This window comes from Puma concolor, chromosome D2 (assembly GCF_028749965.1).
Source record: "Puma concolor isolate L17-30 chromosome D2, mPumCon1.1.hap2, whole genome shotgun sequence".
Taxonomy (NCBI): domain Eukaryota; kingdom Metazoa; phylum Chordata; class Mammalia; order Carnivora; family Felidae; genus Puma; species Puma concolor.
The window spans coordinates 81707299-81728202 of record NC_141677.1 but is presented as its reverse complement, the minus strand read 5'-3'; the positions used below and the strand labels follow the sequence as shown (position 1 = coordinate 81728202).

Below are 20904 nucleotides of genomic sequence, written 5' to 3'. Positions count from 1 at the left end.
CAAAGGAGAGCCCGGGGAGGCCCCCAGCCCTGCAGTTTCAACCGGGGCCCCCCAGCCCCCGGCTTGTCTGCTGGGAGGACTTTTGCCAGAGCAACGTCCCCATCTGAAACATCCCCATCTGAAACCCTAGAGCCCTCCTGGCTGTGTGCAATAATGATGCTCTTCTGGAATTAGTGAGTTTGCCATGAGTGGTGGCTATGAGCAAGCCTGGGCTCCCCTGAGCAGCTGACCTGATGAACATGGCCTTTATTTGTAGATTTTCAGGGGAAAGAATGGATGAATGATTAAAAAAAATTTTTTTAATGTTTATTTATTTTTGGGACAGAGAGAGACAGAGAGAGACAGCATGAGCGAAGGAGGGGCAGAGAGAGAGAGAGGGAGACACAGAATCCGAAGCAGGCTCCAGGCTCTGAGCTGTCAGCACAGAGGCCAAAACGGGCCTCAAACCCACGAACCGGGAGATCACGACCTGAGCTGAAGACGGATGCTTAAGGGACTGAGCCACCCAGCCTCCCCCGAAATGATTTTTTTTTTTAAGTACAGAGTTTCCCGGGGGGCCGACAGACTCTCACTTAAGCCAGTTCCATCATTCAGAGCATTTTGAGGGGTGATTGAACTGCGGCTATATCGAGAGCTTTAGACCCTAAAACCAGCCCTAGTTGGAGCTGAATAATTTCCTTTGATGCTGGAGCTCCTTTCCCTAGTGCGCAGAAATTCAAGAAGGCTGGCCATCCCCAGGCCGCGGCCCTCCTTGGCCATTCCCAGCAGTGGCCCCACCATGGGCTCAGCTCTACAGGCTGAGTCAACATCAGTGGCTGTGTGACTCTGGTGTTAGTCACAACAGCTCACACATCTGAAGGTCTGGGTGTCACGGGCCTGCCCTGCCGTTGGAAAATGAACATTCCAAGGGGATGGCTCAACGCTACATGTGTGACATCACAAGGCCCGGGACTTTTTAGACTCATGTTAGCTTCAGCTTGACGCCACTAAAAGAGAATTCGAAGTTTTCCGGCCTGGTGTTCCACGGCCCAGGAGCTGGGCCTGTTGATCCAGTATTTAAATTAGTTTCCCAAAGTGCTTGAAATGCAGTGAACTCTGAGGGTTTAAGAACCGTCCTGCACATTAGGTCTGCCTCTTGTTTTTTTTTTTTTTTTTTTAATTTTTTTTCAACGTTTTTATTTATTTATGGGACAGACAGAGACAGAGCATGAACGGGGGAGGGGCAGAGAGAGAGGGAGACACAGAATTGGAAACAGGCTCCAGGCTCCGAGCCATCAGCCCAGTAGGTCTGCCTCTTGTTAGCTGAGGGACCTCAGGCCAGGTGCTGCATCAGGACTGGCCACATAATTTGGGGGCCCAGCGCAAAAGGAAGATGCAAAGCCCCTTGTCCCCAGTTATGAAGAATTTCAAGATGGCAACAGGCAGAGCATTAAACCAAGCACGGGGCCCTTCGGTGTGGGGGGCTTGGGTGACTGCACGGGTCACAGCGCTCACAGCCCATGGGTTCGGCCCCGTACCTGCTTCTCCGGGAGCCTCACCCTCGTCATAGATGGCTGTGGGGTCTAACCCCTACCTCGAATTACAGTTAGGATTTAATGAGATGATACTTGGGTCAACCAGTTTCCCTGTGATCCTCTGTGCTTGCACATAGCCACTAGCTCAGGTGAGTCTCGTACCCAGGGCCCAGCCCAGGCCAGGCATGGAGCAGACCCTCCTTCAATGTTTGTTGAGTAGAAGTAGCTCAATATGTTTGTTTATTTCCTCCGTATGTTACACTACAGATCCACTCCTTTCGGTGGATCTGCGAGCTTGTTTTTGTTTTCCTAGGACTAGAGACACTGTTTTTTTCAAATAAGTCAGGCAGTGTGTGTGTGTGTGTGTGTGTGTGTGTGTGATTTAATTAAAAAATGAAAGTGATGGGCTTAAACCCAAATACCAATTAAATCTTGAAACTGAGAGCTTCACCCACTCTGATCTGTACCCCTCGCCCATAGGGCATGAGCATAGAGTTTTAGTGCACAGTTGAAAAGGGCCACAGCATCTGTAAAGCAATATGTACTCACTGATTAGATTAATTATGAATCACAAAGTGATTATATTATAGCCACAACGAACACAGCTACGTTACAAAGCAGTGTGGCCAAATTCCCACCTCCATTCAGGACAGCAACTGAGAGCTTCAGATAATTGTGGTTCTGAAGTGAGCTGAACCCTGAGTAACAGAGCTAGGTGAGTGACAATACAGTGAAGTCCAATCCCCAGCCACTCTCTCCGCACAGACCCTTGAAATACTCAAGTGCACACGACTAGTCCATTTTATTGAACAAAACAGTTACAATAAAAGGACCCACTATTATCTAGGGCCACTATCTTTTTTTTCTACAACCGTTGGTTCCTGGAAATGAAACAGGAGAGAGATAGGAACTGAGAAATAAGGACGTCAGTTGAAGGTCTGTGATTATGGCAGAGGGAAAGCTCTCGCAGCCAGCCCGTCCCAGGGGCCTTTTACGGGGCCCCCGGTTCCGAGAGACATCAAAGCCGCTCCTAGGGAGGCACAAAGCGGGGAAGGAATTATGCCTTCCTGTTTAAAGGCTGCTACACGGGAGAAAATAAGTGACTTACAAACTCAACTCTTGACATCGGGGCTATGGATTTCATTTCTTTGAAAAAACCTTGTTATCTTGAAATAATTTGTAAATTCACAGGTCGGTTGTTAGAGCTCCCGTATACCCACCCCCTCCCAATTCACCGTTTTTTAACATTTTGCCACATTTGCTTCACGTGCATATTCTCTTTTCTGAACTATTTGTAAACATCATTTCTTTTTGCCCCTTTACCCTTTAAAGGTAGAATTTTAAATTATAAAAATAATATTGACAAAATAAAAATATAAAACCTTTCACGATAACCCCAAATCTTACTTAATACTAATAGGCCCAGTTAAAATTTACTTTATTCCCTTGGCAGTCTGCATATATGACTTTAGTAAAACTCAGATGTCTTGAAATACACTCACTGAGTGATCCATCCATCCATCCATCCATCCATCCAAGAAATACTTAACTAAGCACTTCCTATGGTCCAGACCCGTATAAAGCAGATCAAGCCATCACATGAGTTCATGATTATGAAATGTGGTAACTGCCATTGAGGGCAATTCTTGATCTTTCTATGACATCCCACCCCTAAAAGAAAGTCCCTTTCCCTAAACCAAGGATGTTGATATGGTTGGGGTGTTTATGGTATTTATTAATAACTCCCCCCCCCAACTTCCAAAAAAGTATTTTAGGTGGTTATAGTAAAAACATATATACAACCCTACAGTTAATCAGCAAGTCAGAATAACTCCAAAATAACTCCTTCCAACTGTCTCCCAGTCCAGTTTTCTCAAGGGCGGGAAGTGACCCTTGTGTTATCTGCATATCATCACCGAGCAAGAAGATTTTATTCTGCTTTATTTTCCATAGTCTGTATTATCAGAACGATTAGTGTTTCATTTTCCAGATATAAAATTAAATGAAAATATTTAATGATGCCTTTTCAAACAACACCCCTCTCCCACAGCAAGTTCAGAATGACTTTTCAAGGAGGAAGGAAGATGCTGTTTCCTGAAACATGACAATAGTCTCCTTGGCATCCTTGAGCATTACATTTGACTTTGAGCTTCCTATGAGCCAAGGCAACAAGGAATCATGATGATTTACACTGTTGTGATTACCCTTTAAAAACAAACCATTAGGGGGCGCCTGGGTGGCGCAGTCGGTTAAGCGTCCGACTTCAGCCAGGTCACGATCTCGCGGTCCGTGAGTTCGAGCCCCGCATCAGGCTCTGGGCTGATGGCTCAGAGCCTGGAGCCTGTTTCACATTCTGTGTCTCCCTCTCTCTCTGCCCCTCCCCCGTTCATGCTCTGTCTCTCTCTGTCCCAAAAATAAATAAAAAAACGTTGAAAAAAAAAAAAAAAAAACAAACCATTAGTTCTTCAAGAGAGATGCACTTTATTTTCTTTACAGGAGTGGTGGAGCAGAGACGACAGCAACTCCAATGGGTTAAGGGAGAATCAGGGCTCATTCTTGGTGCCTGCCTTTGGGGCCGGGGCGGGGGTGTGGGCAGGGTGGCCGAAGGAAGTGACTGGAGACTGATGGCCTGTGGCAGGATTGGAACCCATGGCTTCACGGAGGACACAGAAAGCACCTGAACGTTAAGAGGTCCTGTGTATCCATGGGGGAAGAGCACCCAGAAAGGAAGAGAGACTCTCCAAACAGGGGAGATATCACTTTGATAAGGAGTTTGAACTTTATGCATCGAAAGAGAGCCGTGACCCCAGAGAGCTGGTTAACCCCGAAGAAAACAGAATCAAACCCGAAGACATCAAGGCACCCTTCCCTGTCAATATCAACTGGGGAGGGAGGGTCCCAGGCAAACGCCGTGAGTTCCCCAGAAAAAAGAAAAGCCTCTTCTCTACTCACCATCGAAGTGTGTACATTCCAAACTCCTCCCACTCTTGAAGCTTGATTAACAAGGTCACCAGAACAAATGAAGCTTTCGGAGCAACTGGGTTTTCCTATTTACCTCAGACCAGCAGGAAAAAGTGATTCCGGCTCCTCTGCGAGGAAAAAAAAAAAAAACAGTGTCAGATGTATGTAACCTTTTTGAACTCTTAAATTATGAAAGTACTATGTGGAAGCCTTTTTCTCAGTAACCAATAGTTCATTTTCTACTTTCTAGATCACAGCTTTTTGTTGTTGTTCTGAAACGGATTCTCAGGGGCCTTAAAATCCATCCATCTTTGACTGTTTATTTCATAACTAATGTCTGACAACACATTTAATTGTGGGGCTCCCCCCCCCCAAGATTAGATTGCGGTCATGTTATTAAACAAAGAAGAAACTTTCGAATAAGATGCTAAAGGCATGTTTCAGAAGTAACATCGCCTTTTCTGAATCCAGGCTAATGAATATGCATGTATGTAAACAGAAGCCCTTCTTGAAATGGGGGAGGGGAAAGGTCAAAATAAGGCAGACGGGGGTCCAAGCCTACCTCCTCACTCACCAGCAGTATGACCTCAGGGAAGTCAGTAAGTCTTTGAACCTCAGTTTCCTTCATCTGTAAAATGGGAATATGACTAGTATCTCTCCAAAGGGGCTGCTCTGAGGATTAATGATGCTTATCAATGGCTTAGCCCAGTGCCAGGCACTCTAGTGAGTCATGGAGAAACATTCGTTGCTGTGATTGTTATTTTTATGACACTTTTTTGTGTCTGTCAACATCCATGTTGGGACACCAGAAGTTGAACCTGATGATTAAATAGGATCAGATGGGGGGCGCCTGGGTGGCTCAGTCGGTTGGGAGTCCGACTTCGGGTCAGGTCACCATCTCGCGGTCCGTGAGTTCAAGCCCCGCGTCGGGCTCTGGGCTGATGGCTCGGAGCCTGGAGCCTGCTTCCGATTCTGTGTCTCCCTCTCTCTCTGCCCCTCCCCCGTTCATGCTCTGTCTCTCTCTCTGTCTCAAAAATAAATAAAACATTAAAAAAAATAATAAAATAAAATAAAAAATAAATAGGATCAGATGGGAAGAAATCATGGAGCGTATTGAAAAATTAGCATTTCAGGACGATGTTCTATAATGGTAACATAGAGTGATACCAATTGGTAAAAGGCATTTATTCCGTACATTTACTGGAATGTATTAAAACATACGTTCTCTGTATCTTAATGTTCTTTTCGTATTGAAAAACACCGTTACATACAGTAATAAAAATAAACTGAGAGGTTTGTAAGCCAAAAGCCAGTTTGCAACATTTAAAAAATATTGTGGTAAAATGTACATAACATAAAATTTACCATCTTATCCATTTTTCAAGTGTATTGTCCAGTGGCATTAAACACATTCACAGTGTTTCCTAACCCACCGGTGTCACCCATTTCCAGAACTTTTTCAGCACTTCGACCAGAAACTCTGTGTCCATTATACAATAGTTCCCTCCCCTGAGCCCTTCTAATTTCTATTCTATGGTGTCTGTGAGTTCGCCTATTCTAGATAGCTCATGTAAGTGGGATAATACAGTATTTATCCTTTGGGGTCCGGTTTATTTCACTTAGCATAATGTCATCAAGGTTCGTCCACATTACAGCAGGTGGTCAGAACTTCATTCCTTTTTAAGGCTGAATAATATTCCATGCCATGTATATAACCATGTATTTTTTTTATCCATTCATTCTTGGGGGGACATTTGGGTTATTCCCACCTTTTGGCTATTGTGAATAATTCTATGAACACTGGTGTACAAAAAATTTGGGGGGGACCTTGCTTTTCATTCTTTTGTGTTTACACCTAGACCTGGAAAGTGCTGGCTCAAATAGTAATTCGACACTACTTTTTGAGAAAATACCAAACTGTTTTCCACAGTGGCTGCACCAATTTGCATTCCCACTAGCAGTGAACAAGTTTTCTAATTTCTCCACATCTTTACTGACACTTGTTGTTATTTTTTATAACAGCCGTCCCAACAGACACGAAGTGGTATATACTGTGGTTTTGATTTGCATTTCCCTGATGATTAGTGACGCTGAGCATCTTTTCACGTGCTCATAGGTCATTTGCACATCTTCCTTTCGAGAAATGGCAATTTCGGTTTTTGCCCATTTTTGAACTGGGCTGAGTTTTGGGGTTGTTTACGGAAGATTAAATCACAGTTGGAGTTTGAGGGGCACCTGGGTAGCTCAGTGGGTTGGAGCCACCGACTCTTGATTCCTGCTCAGGTCACGATCCCAGAATCGCGGGATTGAGCCCCCATGAGGGTCAGTTGAGTGTGGAGCCTGCTTTAAGATTCCTCCTCTCCGCCTCCCAACCCCACTCGCGGGCACACCCTCCCTCGCTCAAATTAAAAGAAACAGTCGGAGTTTGAGATAACTCACGTGTCGGGGGTAAATGGGTTTAATATTTTTAAGTACAGGGTGTCAAATTGAAGTGAAAAATAATTTTTGGCTCTGATGCCTTCTTTTTATTTTATTTTATTTTTTATTTTTTTTATCTTTATTTTTGAGAGAGGAAGAGAGTGCAAGTAGAGGAACAGAGAGAGAGAGAGAGACAGAATCCAAAGCAGGCTCCAGGCTCTGAGCTGTAAGCATAGAGCCTGACACGGGGCTTGAACTCACGAACCCCGAGTTCATGACCTGAGCTGAAGTCAGACACTTAGCCGACTGAGCCACCCAGGCGCCCCTGATGCCTTCTTTTTAAACATTCTCAAAACAAGGAGAGTGAGGTCGAATTCCTAAATTAGGTCGAACTCCTGTTAAGACAATAAAGTTGAACAAGTGATACGAAAAACCAGCTGACTTTTTGTGGTTTCTGGGTGAGAACAGAGGGCCACTCAGAACCAAGGATCATCTGTGAAATAAGCTAGCTGAAAATCTTTAGTTATGGTTCTTTACAGTTTATGCCTAAGAAACAAAATCACCTCCCGACGGCCCAGGAGCCTGGCGGAGGGCTGGTCGGATGGTCAAGAACTCTGCTAGGCCCCATGACCTTGAGGCGAAGCCGCTGAGCCTCTAGAGGAAGGCCCCGACCGACCATGTTTGTGACGACCTGGGGTCGCCAGAAGATGGAGACAACCGGGAGTGCACGTCTGGGAGGGTTTTTTTTTTTTTTTTTTTTTGCCTGAACTGCGGACTGAGGAGCCACGGTGGCTGGCCTGGGCGAGGCCTATTCGCGCCGTGTAATAAACGCGCATCGGACATCTTCGTTACCGAGCCAGCGGGTGTGAAAGGCCGGCTCCCCATCTGGGAGGTCTTTCACCGAGTTTTAAAGACCTTATTGTTTGATGATGAAACAATCATCGGGAGTCAAGGCCCCCCCCCCCCCCCCCGCACGGCCGGTGGCACAAGCCACATCTGGGTGCACTTTAGCAAACCAGCCGTGGGCACCCACCCCCTGCTGCGGGCCGAAGCAGGGGTTTTAAAAATGTGAATAGATGGACAGGCCTCGGGCAGCTCTCTCGGGGACGCGGAAAAGGTTTCTGCGGCGCCGTGGCCCTGCTCCCGGCCTCGGGCTTTACCTCGAGTTTCCTTCGCTTCGTGGGGTGTGGCGCTCTCCCGGGACGCCAGGGGCCAAACCGAGCGACTGGGCTCCCAGAATGGCCTCGCCTGCGGCCTGCAAAGGCCCGACCTCACACCCCTCTCCTCCTGCCTTTCCTGCTCAACATCTCAATCCAGTTCGTAACATCTCAATATAGTTTTAAAACATCGACCCCGGGGCTCAATTCAGCCTCCACGGGGAGCTTCTTGGACAGCGCGCGGCGGCCTCCGGGAAGGAAGAGTCTGAGGGGCTCTGGGGCGCAGGGGGACGATCCGTTCCAACCCGAAGCCGCCGACCCCCTTCGCAAACCGGGTTCCAATCCCGCGGGTCACGGGCCTTGAATTTAATCTACGTGCGGCCGGCGCGCGGCCTGATCCCCGGGTTCGGTGTCCAGAGTCTAACCTCGCGGCGTCGGGGCGTCTCGCGCGCCTCCTACCCCCCCTACCCCCTCCCCCCCCCCAAGGCCGCAGAGCGTCTCCGTCCCGCGAGGCCGGGAGCTCCCACCCAAAGCGAGGCTTTAAAAATAGCCCAGGCAAGATCCAGGCAACAGGAAGGAACATTTTTTTTTTTTAATGTGTAAAAAATGTTTTGCTTCGTGTAGGGAACACAACCGCTGCAAGTTCCAGCACACAGGGCCCCTCCCGCGCACCCACTGCCTCTCCGGCGAGGCGCGGGCACGGTCTCCCGGATCCGGATTTGGGGAGCGCAAGTGCCCCCTGTGGCCGGCCCGCGCCTGACCCCGCGGGCCTGAGGAGGCAGAAGCAGCCGGCGCGGGGCCCAGGAGGAAGTTGGAGCCGCGGGGCCGGGAAGGGGGCAGGTCGGCGCCGCGGGCCAGGCGGGGACCCGATGGGGCCAGGGCCACCCCGGGGCGCTGCGCCCAGGCCGGCCTGGGCTCGCGTCCCCCCACGTGGCCGGCCGCCCGGGGCCCCACGTGGAAGGGGCGGAGGAGGAAGGAGAGCAGAGGGGAGGGCCGGACTCCCGGCCGTCGCGGCGGGACCCCCGCCCCCGCCGCCGAGGCCCCAGGGCTTCGCCAGGGCCTCCCGGGCGGGGCCGGGCCGGGGAGTGCCCGCCGCGCCCGGCCCCCTCGCCCTCCCGCCGCGCCTGTGTGCACTTTCGCGGAGCCACTAATCCCCCGAGAGAGCCGATTTGTAGTGAGGAGTATCTGTAGGGGGCGAGGCCGGCCCATGTGGGGTTGTGTCATTGGTTTGCAAAGAGAGACCCCGCCTTTGCCCAAAAAAAAAAAAAAAAAAAAAAAAAGAAAAAAAAAAAAAAAAGGAGCGAGGAGTGAGCGAGCGGCGACCCTCACCTCGCCTCCCGCCTCGCTCCTGCGCAGCCGGCGGGCACCGGGAGACGCGGCCGGCGCCGCTTCTTTCCCTTTCCCTTTCTCTCCGTTTTCCTCCTCCTTCCCGGGAGGAGAAAACAAATAAAGAAGAGCAAATAGCCGGGAGGCGCTCGGCATCCAGGACGCTCCCTCCCCCGATCCAAGTTGGAATTAGCATCCTCTTGGGGGTGAGCGCGGCGCGGGGCGAGCGCGGGCCGGGGACCCCCAGCGCAGCCCCCTCCCGGCGAGCGGGCGCGGGGCTGGGACTGGGGTGGGGAGCATCGGGAGCCGGGTGGGCGGAGGAAGGGGGTGGGGTGGGTGGGGAAGTAGGAAGAGGCTCGGCGGCGAGGGGAGGAGGAGGAAGGGAAGGGGAGGGGTAGGGTGGGGAGGGGAGGGGAGAGACAGGGAAGGGAGGGGAGGGAAGGGCGGGAGGGGGAGGGGCGGGGAGCTGGAGAGATTAAGTTTTTGTGTGTGTGTCTCTGTGTGCGTGTGTCATTTTAAGGTGGCCCGGGAGCGGCCCAGAGAAGCCGGCGGCGGCCCGAGGAGCGAGGGACCGAGCCGGGAGCCATGCCGCGCTGAGGGGGGGGCCGCACAGCCGCCGCCACCGCCACCGCCGCCGGGTGGGGTGGGAGGGGCGGGAGCCGCCGCCGCCGCCGCCGCCGCCGCCTCCCGGGTGGGCGCCCTTCGCCGTGGACGCCGGCGGCCCGGGACGAGGTAAGCGGGGCCCCGGGGGAGGGCTGGGACCGCTGCCGCCCCCGCCTCACCTGCGGCCGCGGGCTGGGGGCGCCGCGCCCGCGCCTCACTGCGCCACTGGGGGGTGGGGGGGGAGGAGGAGGAGGAGGGCGAAGGACACGGAGCCGGCATCCGAGGACATCTTTGGTCTGCGCCCCCGTGTCCCCGCTCGGCGCCCGGGGGTGGGAGCCGGCCTGGAGGTCCCTGCCTGCCGCCCCCCGCCGCCGATCGCGCCCGCCGGCTGCCGTTTGCGCCAGGATTTTTGTTGTTGTGATGAGAGTTGATGAATGCGAAGTAGGCGGTCACCTTCCTTCCCATCAGGATTGGAAAAAAAAAAAAAAAAAAGAAAAAAGAAATCCCGAGCGCGGCGGCGTCCGGAGGGCAGCGGCGGCGGCGGCGGCGGCGGCGTCTCGGCGACGGTTTCCTAGGCGCCCCCGGCTCCTGCTCCCCGAGGCCGGTGGGTGCGCGCGCGGGGGCCGCCCGCGACCCAGGCCGAGCGCGCGGCGCGCCGCGGGGACAATACGGCCGGATCCCCCGGGACCGGGAGTCCGAGCGCGCGGGGCCTTACGCTTTGCGGGGCGGGGGCGGGCGGTAGAGCGGGGGTCCGCGGGGAAACCGGGGCGCGCGCGGCTCGGGGCCCCCAGGGGAGCGGCCCCTGCTGGCCGGGGATCCCGCGCGGCGCCCCGGGAGCGCAAGTGAAAGAAGGGAAAGGAGGCGAAGTGGAACCCTTTTGTTTTGCCGGCCCCGCATTGTTGGCTCCTCCGGGCAGCCGGGCCACATCTGCCGCCGCCGCCGCCGCCACTGCCGCGCCGGGCTCGGCCCGCCAAAGTCGCAGCGGGGCGGGGGCTCGGGGCTGGCCGGGCGGCGGGCGCGGGCGGGGGCCGAGCGGGCCGGGCATTTCCTCTGCCCGTCCGCGCTCCCGCGGGCACCACTTCCTCCTCGCCCGCCGCCGCCGCCTGCTGCGAGCCCGGTCCGCCCGCCTCCCCCTCCCGGGCTGCACTTTTCGGGTGGGGCGAACCAAAAGGAAAAAGTTTCGCAGGAGGGGCTGGCGAGGGCGCGCCCCGGGCGGCGGGGACCGGGTGCTGCGCAGCGACTGCCGGGCCGCCGCGGTCGCCTCTTCCTCCTCGTCCTCGGCGGCGCAGGACTGACCCGCGCGGCCGAGGGGAAGCGCCTTTCTTTCTCTCCCTCCCGCTCTGCCCAGCGCTCCGGGGCAAGTTGGGCAGAGACGCGCAGGAGCCGGGGCGCGCCTGGGCCTTTCTCCAGCGGGAGGCCGGGTGGCGTAGCTGGTTGCCCGCAGCCCACGCAGCGTCCTGGTGCTCGGAGGCCGCGGGCCCCGGAGCTCGGCTCGGTCACCGCTGGCCGTGGCGAGACGCACACGCGCGCACACACACCCTCGGGTGGCTCGGCCGCGGCGGATGGTCACGGACACGGAGTGTGCGTGTGCGCGCGAGTGTGTGGGGTGCCCCCTTCTCCCGACCCCGAGTACTTTTTCCGGAGGCAGCCCCAAGCGGCAGTTGGCTCCAGGGGTCCCCATGTTTAGTGTTTTGCAGGGGAAAGGAGGAATTTTTCGTAGAAATCCCCGCTCGCTCTGCGTCCTTGGGGTGGAGGCTGCTGGCAGTGGCCTACGTCGTCAGGCCGGGCTCACTTGCCCTCTCCAGGGTAAACAGATCTTTCTGGATTTTTTCCCACCTTTTTTCTTTAAAGATTGGAGATCAGGTTAAGTTCTTAGAGAGTCAGATGTGAGTGGCTTGAAGGGTAGACAAGAGAATTGTATTCTATAAATATGCATTGGGAATTTAAAATGCTAAGTGCCTTATTTGCAATTCTGTTGGATATTCTAGAGACTGGTATATTTTTATCTGACATGGATAATTTGGAGGGGACGTATATTTTGGTTAGTTTACAAAGTGATTCTGCCTCCCGACTTTGGCGAAATAGATTAGACTCTTACTACTCTTTGAAAGAAGATTCTCTACTAAGTGCTTGGGTTCAAAGACAAGTTTAAAAATTACCTCGTGTTCAGTCCCTAAGACTGCTGTTCTTTCTGCCTCTAGGGCTCCCAGAGTAGAACTAGTTAGTTTTCGTGTACTTCGGAGAATTCCTGTGTTTTGAAAAAATTTTTTTAAATAAATCCTTTACATTTTGAAGTAATGGTACTTTAAAGGATCGCGTGTCTATAATCATTCGATTTCAAAGAGTACTTCTTACAGCAATTATAAAGTGATATTCAAAATGCTAATTAAACACTTTAAGTCAGAGCGGCTTTAATATTGAAACATTTTTTTCTTTTTTTTTTTTTTTTTTAAGTAACGGGGGACTATGTCCTAGAGTTGAAACACCAAAAATGCTTTTGTCTGCCATCAGATTCCTGAACTGCTGTGACACTCTCCTGTAAAACAACAACAACAACAACAAAAAACAAACAACAACAACAAAAAACCCTCGTGCCCTTTTTATTGCCCCCAAAAGAAAAGTTAATGAGGTGGTAGGTTTCAGGCAAAAAAGCAGGCCCTCTTTCTTGCAAAATATGCTTACAGTTGCCATTGAAGTTGTATGTTAGCCGTGAATGCACTTGCCTTTAATGAAGCCAGTTTAATCGTTCACACTTGATCAAGTATAACAGGACCAAACAAAGGAAATAAGCCAGCATATTTCTGTAGAGCGTTGAGGGGTTTAGTGTAAGTGTTGATGTCAGGTCACCCCCTCCCCCCACTCTGCCCCCAGTACGAGGGAGTGAGGGTTGAAGGCAAAAGGAATTTATGGCACTGATTGGTTTTCTGTGCCCCCGGGGTAGGGGACCCCAGTTTGTCCCTGTAGAAAGCAGTTATTAGAGGGAATTTTAAAATCTTGGCCTTGGAGCTTGTTTTGAACCTGACAAGGTGCTTTTTTTGTTTAATCCCTTTTCCTGTTTGGGAAGATACAGCTAAGGGGGAGGAAGACGTCTCCCTCGTTTCTAAGTGTACCTTAATAAGGCTGAGTGGAGGGGTGGGTGGCTGTGTAGTTGAGCTCCAAGCCCTGTGTTATTTACGACTTCACTTGGGATCTTTTGAAATTGGCCCTTGAATGGGTGTTTTCCTGGGGGAGGGGCAAGGTGAATTACCTTTTCTCAACCGTGATTTTTAAAAATACCTCTTTGTCCCTAAAATGTATTTCTTTGCTAGGCACAAGTTGCAACTTATGTCTGGGACTTAGTCATCAAGTCAAGGAAGAAATATTTGCCAAGTGTCTTCTTCAGGTTGAGAAAGTACAAAAGTCCGGCTGCTTAAAAACACCGCGCTCGTTGTAAAAATACACCAGTGACATACTTTGTGAGATATTTTGGCCTTTTAAGACTCAGGGCACACCTGTTCCTGTCCCTGCAGAGTTTGCTTTCCTTGGCATTGTTAATCTGGTCGTGTACACAAGATGAAACAGGAAAACTTGGCTATCTGTATAATTATTAACCAGCCAATCAGTTGCCCTTTCAGGGAATAATCGATAGCTTTACTCTTGACTTTTCAAACTCTGAAAAGAAACTGTATTTTTAAGTCTGAAACGTGTTTTGAAGAGAGATGAAACCGACAGCCACCACCACAACAAACAAAACTACAAAATCAACCTGCAACTCTTGCAGCGTCCTGAGTAGCCAGCTACAAGGTCAATAAATGATGAGTAAAGAAAATAGGTACCGAACAAGCAGTGCTCTGGGTTGGAAAAGGATATTGTTGCCAACTGTTTAAATACTAAAGCAAAGGGGGCGCCTGGGTGGCGCAGTCGGTTAAGCATCCGACTTCAGCCAGGTCACGATCTCGCGGTCCGTGAGTTCGAGCCCCGCGTCGGGCTCTGGGCTGATGGCTCGGAGCCTGGAGCCTGTTTCCGATTCTGTGTCTCCCTCTCTCTCTGCCCCTCCCCCGTTCATGCTCTGTCTCTCTCTGTCCCAAAAAAATAAATAAACGTTAAAAAAAAAAAAAAATTTTAAATACTAAAGCAAAGGGAGCTCCGCATGGCTCACACCATGTGAAATCCTTGAGATTCACTGATGAAAGACAAAAAGAGCCTCCATCTCGGGAACAGCCCCTCCTTGAGATCCAGCCCCCCGCATGCCATTTGCTCACAGTCCTTTTCCGTCGCGAATCACCCCCCTTTGCATTTAATGCTTTTCCCTAAATGGAAAAAAGTCAAAGAGTTTATAGCAACGGTGGAATGGCCACCCCAGTTGTCATTTTTTTTTTACCACTGTCATTTCAGTACAGAAGGACTGTCATAACGTATGTGAGTGCCGCCTGGGTCCCTCTGCATAATCTTTGTGTCAGTGACAAGCAGTGGGCTAAGTGTCCCAAGTCCCTGGTACAGGCCACAAATGATAGATACAGGTATATATATTCATAAAATACACGATCAGAAAAGGAAGTGTGTCTGTTGGGCAGGGCACGACCCAGGCACTGTTTCCACTGTCTGGCCGGTCGTTCCATTACAGAGGCTGGAACCCATTTCTGTAGTAATTAAAACGTGGGAGTGCAGTTTGACCCTTGGAAGAGCGGCACCTTATAGTGAAATATCGGGGGGCCTTACTCCTTCAAGATCTTCCTGTGACGCTGGGGCATGCTCCTGTGGACTATGATGACTTCTAGTAGGCACATGGAAATGCTGGAATGGATACGTGCCGAGGCTGTGCTGCCTGGGCAGATATCAGTTTTCTCCCTTACAGCTGGTGAGCATGTCCTAATTCACACCGCTGAAGTTAAAGCCACAGCACCCCGGGAAAGGATGGAGGGTGCAAGCAAGGCTTCTCCCCACGTACAATCTTTGGAAGTTAATTTTTTTTTTCAAGTCTGTGTTTGATGGAATATATATCAAAGACGAATGAAAGGGTTGTGTGTGTGTGTGTGTGTGTGTGTGTGTGTGTGTGTGTTTTAAATCCTATCTCTGGATTTGGAAAATTATACTTAATAATTGCTAAAACCTTCAGAACCATGTTCAAGGTGTTCAGTGGTTTCTTTTGATCATGATTTAATGGATGGTATCCAGAAGCCATCAATGTGACTCGAATGATACTCACAAATTAATGTTTGGGCAGAATCTGTAGTTTGCTTTTAGCTATCATTATTGATGTTTAAAGCCTGAGTTTATGGCTGCACTTGGGCATTCAGGACTTCCCAGTGAAAAGAAGGACTTTGCACATTGTGCAAAAAAAGGGGGGGGGGTTCACAAATGAATACAGAATGTACAATAGGGACAGAGCTAGGCCATTGTTCGTGTGGAATGTTGACCATGGAAGCCAAGGGGCACTTTGGGCCTTCATTCTTCCAACTGCCCGAGAATACAGAAACTTCAGGAGCGGCCAGCAGGATGGGAACCAGAGAGGCACAGTCATCTGTCTTTGCCTGGCATGGAAATCTGGGCCGCTGGTTTACTCCCTTTGCGGAGTTTTCTTAGAAGATGGTCTTTTCTGGACTGCTGGGGAACTTTGTGCTCTCTTCTCCGTGATCTTTGTGTGTGTGTGTCAAGATTGTAAAAGCAGATAGAAGCGTACTTCAAAGCAGAGTGTGGAAAAACAAACTTTTTCTCCCTTGAGCGCAATTTTTGAGGAATCTTTTCACCCCTTAACCAGAAATTGAGACATTGTAAGTGGCAGGAAGCTGTTGTGTTTATTTTTTTATTACTCCTCGCGCTGAAGTCGTTTTTACACTATTTGTAGTGTTTGGAAAGTACAGCTAAAGTGAGTGAGTGTTGGGTCTGTGGGTTTGCCTGTACAGCTGCTGCCATTTCTGAGAACGCCCCTCTGTATTGTATCTTCCCTCCCCATTCACAAAGGTCTCCTGCTTCCATGTGGGAGCTGGGGTTGCAGAAGGGAGCCAAATCTGTAGTTGAAATGGCAGGCATTATCCTGTGCCCTTTCTCTGTGTCCCCTCCCCCACGGGGAATCCGCGTAGACATTGACCACCGCTGGGGGCTGATGCCTGTTCTGATTTTATCAAGGTATATACTTGGTTAGAACTTAGGGGCCAGCTGACCTTCCCATGTGTATCTTAGCCTGTCCCTCCTTGAGTGAATGCTTGACAGATGATCTACCTGAACTGTTTCGGTAACTGAATTTAACAGATGGTTGCCTCAAGTTGGCTTCATGTTCACCAAAATTCTGATACAACGGTTGGGTCCTTATTCATGGGGCAAGTGATGGCTTTTGACTTTATGGAGAACTGTGACTTCTATCCTAGATAGTAACAGAGCCATTATTTCTCCCGTTGGTGTTTAGAGGACGTTAATCCTCACTAGCTGCTGTTGTCTGAACTTGGTGGGCAGGTCTTTGGTGGTGGTTTTCTGGAGGTCCAGAGAAGTCTGGGGGTGGGGAGTGGAGGTGGGGGAGGGCAGTGCTCTTCATCCTTGTAGTTCTTAAAATCTTCCCCATTCGTAAAATGCAAAAACAAACAAACAAAAAACCCAAACACACACACACACACCCCCTTCGTGTTGTTGCTTTAACTCCCTTCAAAAACGATCTATATTGATCAGCAGAAATGTGCTTTTTGCAGTAACACAAATCCTTACTTATGACTTGAAAGACAACTGTTACTGGCCTGAAGATTGATTGGAGATGGTGGCAATATTTCTGTCCCTCATCCCAGCTTACGTTGTGGCAGGGACTTGGAAGGGACTTCTTAGAAGATGTGGAACATAGATGGCGGGCCAGTGGATCTTCCTGCAGCGTGGGGGCTAGCCAAGGGATTGTAAACTCGCTGCTGTGCTCCAGCCGTGCCTGAAGTCTGGCCTCCAGCAATCTGTCCGAGCCCAGGACAAACAAAAACTTCATTATGGAGTCAAGGAATCCCAGGAAGTTTCTTTGGAAGGAACCCTAGACCAAGACCACAGAGGTCAACTCCTCTGGCCTAGTGGGATTTCCCCCCACCAAGTATGGCAATTTAAAAAGCCTACCTAATTGTTAAGGCCTAGCAAACAGCCAGTTGATTGGTGTCAATGACCCAAATCAACCTGGAAGTGGTATTATTGTACCTGCCCCAGGATTGGGGGGGTGGGGGGGAGGGAGGAAGAGCCCGTGAAGTTCCTTGGCTGCAGGGGGCGTGAGGCCAGGAAGGGTTTGTGCACCTTTCCTGTTGAATGAACTCTGCCTGGGACTTTATTCTTTTGCTGATGGATGGCTTTAGTGGGGGAGGCCTAGAAGCACAGACACAGTTCAATCACAGTCAGTGTGCGTTCAGGTGGGCGTTGGGGGCGGGGTAGGGGTAGTGCCCAGATGCTCATGTGGATGGTGGGGAGCCCAGTGAGCCAGCAGGGAGGGTTTTGGGGGGGGGGGTTCTTAACACCCTGGCCTGGAATGGTTGAGGGGACTGGGAGTGTTCTGCACGGTGGGGGTGGGGGTGGGGGGTGGGGAGGACAGCCTCCCTTGTTCACATGGGCTTGCTTTGCTGGGAGGGTTGGAGTCCTGGTGATGCTAGGGAAGCCTTGCTGCAGAAGCTGCCAGGCCCGGCGGGCTGCATGGGCCGAGCTTGGCTGACCACTGCGTGCAGTTTTGGGGATAGGTGGGGCAAGGCTTTCCAAGCACCGGAGACCACGAGGGCAGCCTTCACCTGGGGGGTACTTGCCCTAATGAACTGGGTGGGCTTGGGGAGGGATGCTGCATTTTCTTCCCGGTGGGGGTGACAAGTATTTGTCAAGTTTTCTTCTGTGCCTTCTCCAGACGTGGAACTGTGGTCTGCACCGCTGGTCGATTGCGCCATCCGCCCATCAGGGACTGGATGGAGCGGGAGGCCCAGCGTGGATGCCAAGTGGGAAGGACGTGTCTATCCAGGAGCACTCAGGGACGTACCTTCTCTTTCTCAGCGCTTTCTGGTTATGGGCTAGAAGTCACTCCAGGAGGGCAATGAATAAAGAGTGCGTTTTGCTGCACAGATATCAATATGCACATATAAGTGCCTACAAGTAAAATCTCAGAATGTTTTTGATCTTAAAAACATTTCACAGTCATTAATCTTCACGACGCTCCTGCGGGCCAGGTAAACAGAACCATTCCTATTTTACGCGACGGAGGAACAGTGACTCGCCTCCCCCAACTCGTAAAGAGGCTGGCGTCGGTCTCTCGCCGTAACGCGCGGGTTTGGGGGCCCCGGGAACCCCGACGATCCGTCCAGACTGACCGCCGGGCGACTTCCGGTCTCCTGCTTGACCTTCGGAGGCCGGGAGGGCGAAGTGGGGCCCCGGCCAAGGCCGGCCGCCGAACCTGGCCGCGCTCTACCTGGAGGGGGCGGGGCCTGGCCGCGCCTCCCCGCGGGCGCGCGGACGGCCGGGGTGCCCTGTCCTGCCGGCGTCTGCGGGTCCGGGGTGCCAGGACCTCCAGACCTGGGGCCCGCGGGCCTGCGGGCTCCCGGCGGGGGGCACCTGAGTCTCCGCCCCCCCGCCGGCCCTCGTCCGCGTCGGTCCCTCCCCTCCCCCTCGGGGGGCTCGCATACCTGTCCTCTCCCCGCCCCCCCACCTTGACGCCGCCGGAAGCACCCCTCCCCAGGCGCTGGTCTTTTCACTTGTAAATGGCAGCCGTTTCCCGCTTGGGGGAAGTGGTCCAGAGGTGCTAGAAATGGCCCCTGCCCCCCGGTGCCCACTTCCTCCTTCCTGCCCCCAGCTCCCCGGCCATTGTGCGGGGCTCGACCCCGGGCGGCGGGGGTCCGGCACACCCGCCGGGTTGGCCGCGCCCCTCCAGGTCCCGGGGCTGGACGGGGAGAGAGCCACGAGACCCCGCGGGACCCGGAGGGGGGCCCCGAACCCGCGCCCGAGGCCCGGAGCTGAACCAGAAACCTCGCTGGACCCCGTGCCGGAGCCACCCCACCCCCCCAGTGATCGCGGATGGAGCAGACGGTAAACGGCCGCATCCTCACGACGTGGCCGGCTTGGCCTCCCGTCCCCAGGGCGGTGCGGGGGCCGCCGCTTCCCTTGCCCCCGTCCACAGCCTGGGTGTTCTCGGGCTAGCGACGGCGCGGTCGTGGGTGCGCCTGGAAGCTGCGAGGGCTCCCCGGGCCTTCCTCACCGTCCACCTCCAGAACCGGCGACCTCACGCCGATTCACTCTCCGCGGCTCTTCCCCAACGCGGGCGGCCTGGCGGGCCGGCGAGCGTAGAGTCGTGACCATCGGGGGCTTTGCCGCGTTGCGCCCGTCTTCTCCTTGGTGGAGGAATTTCTGTGTGTTTTTCTCTCGCTGTCGTTGCGGGCTTAATTTGATACCCCGATCCACCCAGGCCTTTTAGGTAGTACTCGTGTTTTGGTTAAGGTAACAGAATAACTACCATTTTTTGAGCAATTAGTATCTTAGTATCTTTGCCAGCCCCTCCCTTGGTCCATGTTGCACTTGATTTTCACGGTGAGGTGGGGTGGTGGCCGGCCCAGGAAGCGCTGGGGTGATTTGCCCATCCCCCCCACCCCAAGTAGCAGAGCTGGGATTTGAACCAGTCCGTTGGCAGTGGGGTTCGAGCCGGATTCCCTGGCAGAGGAGGAACCCTGCCTACCGTTTGAGCCTCACGGGTCACCCTGAGAGCAGAGGGGAGGTGAAAATTCCAGGCTTACCCCAAAAATGTGGCATGTTCTCCCCGGGATTCAAATGGCTTCTCAGAAACCATCCTCTTTCTCCAGGGTTGACTTCCAGGTCACATGGGGCTATGGAAAATCTGGCTTGTTTTCATTTCCGTCTTTGATCACTGATCTTTTGTTAGGATCTCACGATCTAATGCCAAGGAGGAATTTCTAGATGGTTTCCTGGACCAGGCCTGTTTTAAATTCCCTACACTCTTCTGGGTTAATGAACAGCATGGCTCCTGTTGAGAAGCCTCAGGCAGGCCCCAGCAGACAGGGGCTCCCGTTGGATGCGTGGGGAGAGGTCCGTCCCTCTGGATCACAGACTCTCTGCCCAGGCGGAGGACAGACCTCCGGAAGGACCTCAAGAGCCAGGCACAGTTCTGCTGCTCTAGCCACGTTCTTTCAGTTACCCTCATACCCTCTTCGAGGTAGCGGTGATGGTGGTCGCTGTCTTACCAGTGAAGAAACTGAGGGTCGGGAAGGTTAAGTAACTCAGGTAACCGGAAGTTTACTTAGTTCCCAGTCCGTCTAGAGCTGGTCTTTCTGATGGGTTGAGACTTTCAGGTTTTGATTGGGATTTGGGTACAGTTGGGGATGGCTTTGCCACACTAGCCAAATTAGACCCCTCCTGTGCTCTTGACCTCATTTTCCCCTTTGCTTCCATCTGAGTGTCTGATGTAACCACCCTCTCCCCCTCCAACACACACACACACACACACACACACACACACACACACACACACAGGGATTATGTGGGTAGCTTTCACAGTGCTCAGGGTTTTTGTGTGTGTGTGGTGTGCGGTAACATTGGATTTGGTGGCCAGGTATCACTTTATCAGACTCAAATTTCCAAGTTTGTGGGCTAGGGTAGTGATCTTAGTTTTTTTTTTTCTTTTTAAGACTGGCCCCTCTTCTTCCTGGTGTGTGCCCCTTTCTAAGGGAGGGGCTGGAGGTGGGTGGGATGCCCCCTTCCCTCACTCTGGCTGCTGCTCTCTTCACCACGATTCATTATGCACTCCTTACAATAGGAGTTGATTCCTATGTTCGACACGGGGGAATCTGGGAAAAGAGACTGGGAATGTGGGGAGGATTTCACCTAATTGGAATGGGCTGTTTGCACCATTCCTGTAAAAACCGGCCAGAAACTTGATTCTGCTGGGTAAACCTCCTTTGGGTTGCTGCCCTGCGTTTGTGTTGGCCTTAGAAAGGAATTTGAATTCATCC

The 20904-nt window shown here is 52.3% G+C and overlaps 1 protein-coding gene across 2 annotated transcripts in view; it reads left to right on the top strand.

Annotated features, from left to right (window-relative positions):
- Positions 1-9390: 9390 nt before the first annotated feature.
- The window catches only part of CTBP2 (C-terminal binding protein 2), a 161669-nt gene continuing 150155 nt past the window's right edge, over positions 9391-20904 (top strand). The window contains exons 1-2 of one of the 2 annotated variants that reach the window (XM_086681123.1): positions 9391-9582; positions 9897-10108. The gene's annotated coding sequence lies outside the window, so the exon portion shown is untranslated. Of the gene's footprint in view, positions 9583-9896; positions 10109-10276; positions 10584-20904 lie in introns of those variants that run through there. The other variant, XM_086681124.1, reaches the window with a different exon arrangement.